Raw genomic sequence first — 3,533 nt, 5'->3', positions numbered from 1 at the left:
GGGACCGCCGGTCAGGGTTGGCCCCGGTGGTCGCTGCGGACCCCCGGCGGCCGGTCGACCGGGGAAACCCCCGTGGCCGCGCGCGTCGCCTGGTGCAGTGCGTGGGAAGAGGCGGGTGAGCCGTCTCTGCCGGTGTCACGGGGGCTTGTCACGCTGCTGCTGCCGCTCCTCTCTTTCCCGTCATCGCCAAGGCGGTCAGGCCGGGTGGCGGGGGTGATCTTCCGTTCCGGCGGGCGCCGGTTCGGGTCTTACGGAGGTGCGGAGGTCAACCTGTGCTCTCGGGCGTCGGGCCTCCCGAAGAGCCGGGGCTCGGGCGCGGAGCCCGGCCCGGATTCGGCGAGGAACCCTTTCGTTCGTAGGGGACGCCCGGTTTTCTGACACCTCGGGGGTCGGACGGGGCGAAGGCAAACTCTCTCTCGCCGATGTCCTGGGTCTGCCGCGGGCGCCCGCCCTGGGCGGGTGGCGCCGCGCCGGCCTTAAGCTTTTCCGCTACGCCGCTCCGGAGCTGAAGGGAAGGAAAGACCCCGCGCCTTAGCCGGCGCGGACCCCCTAGGTCCGGCCGAGCGAGGGTCCCTTCCCGCCGGGTCGGCGGCCGTCAGATCGATCGGTGGGTGACCCGCGGGTGACGGGTGACTCGTCCGAGGCTTGCCACGCGACGCGGAGGGGGCTTGTCTCGCAACCGGCGCGTCCTCGCTCTTTTCGCCCCCAGCGGAGATCCACTATCGGCGGCGTGAGAGCTGAGGTCGCAGGGACTTTGTCGGAGACGGATGTCCGAGGCCCTGGTACTCCGACTTTTGGTAAGCTAATTGACACGACCCGCTGTCTCGGACACGGTTCTTGACGGGGGTGTTCAAAAGTATGTCACAGAGAGAGTGTCACCTGTCCCATTACATGAAGACCAACTACTCAAAGTGTCCGACTTTGTGGAACTCCGGCCCGGATCCGGCCGTCAAATTCAACCTCATTCCGGTAGTGCCTTTTCCGCTCCGAGGCCTCCTCCGGGGCCGTCCGACGCCCGGTTCCACGGCGGGACCCCCGACACCGACTCGAGGTGGTACCCCTTTTTGCCGGCCGAGGTGCGCCGCCGCCGGCGTGAGGACGCCGCTCCCCGGTGTGAAAAACGGCCGCCGGAGGAATTTTGAAAGTTGAAAATTTGGCAAAGTGTCGACGGAAGTGCCAACCGCGCCGGCGGGGAGGCGCCCGTCGCCTCGCCCGGGATGGCGGCACCGGCGCCGGGTCGCCGCGCCTGCCAGCGGCCGCTAGTCTCCCCGGACGCCCGGGGGATTTCCCTTCCGCTCCCAGCGGCCGCAGTTCTCCTTCTGGTCCGCCTGGCGGCTGCCTCCGCCGGCTGCCAATCATCTCTCCCCGGCCGCCCGGGGGATTTCCCTTCTGCGCGCCTGTCAGCTCCTGCCAATCATCTCTCCCCGGCCGCCAAGGGGGATTTCCCTTCTGCGCGCCTGGCAGCTCCTGCCAATCATCTCTCCCCGGCCGCCCGGGGGATCTCGTTAAGGTCCGTGTTTCGTGGGGTTTTATTTCAAAGTTTGTCTTTTTTTTCCCCAAAGTGTCTAAGAGCCGATCGGCTCAGCGGGGGGCGCCCGTCGCCTCGCCCGGGATGGCGGCACCGGCGCCGGGTCGCCGTGCCTGCCAGCGGCCGCTCGGGGGATTTCCCTTCTGCGCGCCTGTCAGCTCCTGCCAATCATCTCTCCCCGGCCGCCCGGGGGATCTCTTATGGTCCGTGTTTTATGGGGTTTTTTTTTTGTGCGTTTGACCTTTTTTTCCCCCAAAGCGTCTAAGTGCCGATCGGCTCGGCGGGAGGCGCCCGCCTGAAAACTGCGGCTTGCCACGCGACCTGAAGAGGCTTGTCACGCAACCCGGGGGGGCGGTGCCCTCGCTCTGCCTCCCCCCCGCGGGGATCCGCCGTCGGCGGCCTGTGAGCAGAGTTCACTGGGACTTTGTCAGAGTCGGGTGTCCGATCCCCTGGTACTCTGACTTTTGGTAAGCTAATTGACAGGACTCGCTGTCTCGGACACGGTTCTTGACGGGGGTGTTCAAAAGTAGGTCACAGAGAGAGTGTCACCTGTCCCATTACATGAAGACCAACCACTCAAAGTGTCCGACTTTGTGGAACTCCGGCCCGGATCCGGCCGTCAAATTCAACCTCATTCCGGTAGTGCCTTTTCCGCTCCGAGGCCTCCTCCGGGGCCGTCCGACGCCCGGTTCCACGGCGGGACCCCCGACACCGACTCGAGGAGGTACCCCTTTTTGCCGGCCGAGGTGCGCCGCCGCCGGCGTGAGGACGCCGCTCCCCGGTGTGAAAAACGGCCGCCGGAGGAATTTTGAAAGTTGAAAATTTGGCAAAGTGTCGACGGAAGTGCCAACCGCGCCGGCGGGGAGGCGCCCGTCGCCTCGCCCGGGATGGCGGCACCGGCGCCGGGTCGCCGCGCCTGCCGCGGCCGCTAGTCTCCCCGGACGCCCGGGGGATTTCCCTTCCGCTCCCAGCGGCCGCAGTTCTCCTTCCGGTCCGCCTGGCGGCTGCCTCCGCCGGCTGCCAATCATCTCTCCGGATTTCCCTTCTGCGCGCCTGTCAGCTCCTGCAAATCCTCTCTCCCCGGCCGCTCGGGGAGGCGGGATCTCGCCCTCTGGTAGACGCTAGCAGCCTGCCACCTGCTAGGGACTCGGCCTCTGGCATTACCCAGGCTCCGGCAGCCCTGGGTCGGCCTGGCTTTTCCCAGCCGCCTGGGACGATCTCTCCCTCTGTCCTGGAACCCTGGGCCGGCCTGCCGCCTCAGGCTTAGCCCCCTGGGTCGCCTGGAAGTGGCGCCGCCTTGTGGACGAGCCGGGGAGAGCCGCTCTCCGTTGCCATCCGGTGGATTTTTAGCAAATTGCAGCTTTCCATAGCAAATTGCAGCCTTCCACCTGCTAGGGACTTAGCCTCCGGCATGTACCCAGGCTCTGGTAGCCCTGGGTAGGCCTGGCTTTCCCAGCCGCCTGGGACAAATCTCTCCCTCTCTCCTGGAACCCTGGGCCAGCCTGCCGCCTCAGGCTTAGCCCCCTGGGTCGCCTGGAAGTGGTGCCCTCTTGGTAGACACTTAGCAGAATGCAGCCTGCCACCTGCTAGGGACTTAGCCTCTGGCTTTACCCAGGCTCGGGTAGCCCTGGGTCGGCCTGGCTTTCCCAGCCGCCTGGGACAATCTCTCCCTCTCTCCTGGAACCCTGGGCCGGCCTGCCGCCTCAGGCTTAGCCCCCTGGGTCGCCTGGAAGTGGCGCCGCCTTGTGGACGAGCCGGGGAGAGCCGCTCTCCGTTGCCATCCGGTGGATTTTTAGCAAATTGCAGCTTTCCATAGCAAATTGCAGCCTTCCACCTGCTAGGGACTTAGCCTCCGGCATGTACCCAGGCTCGGGTAGCCCTGGGTAGGCCTGGCTTTCCCAGCCGCCTGGGACGATCTCTCCTTCTTCTCCTGGAACCCTGGGCCAGCCTGCCGCCTCAGGCTTAGCCCCCTGGGTTGCCTGGAAGTGGTGCCCTCTTGGTAGAC

This window comes from Leptodactylus fuscus, unplaced genomic scaffold, assembly GCF_031893055.1.
Source record: "Leptodactylus fuscus isolate aLepFus1 unplaced genomic scaffold, aLepFus1.hap2 HAP2_SCAFFOLD_611, whole genome shotgun sequence".
In the NCBI taxonomy this organism is placed as follows: domain Eukaryota; kingdom Metazoa; phylum Chordata; class Amphibia; order Anura; family Leptodactylidae; genus Leptodactylus; species Leptodactylus fuscus.
Note: the sequence above shows the minus strand (reverse complement) of the source record.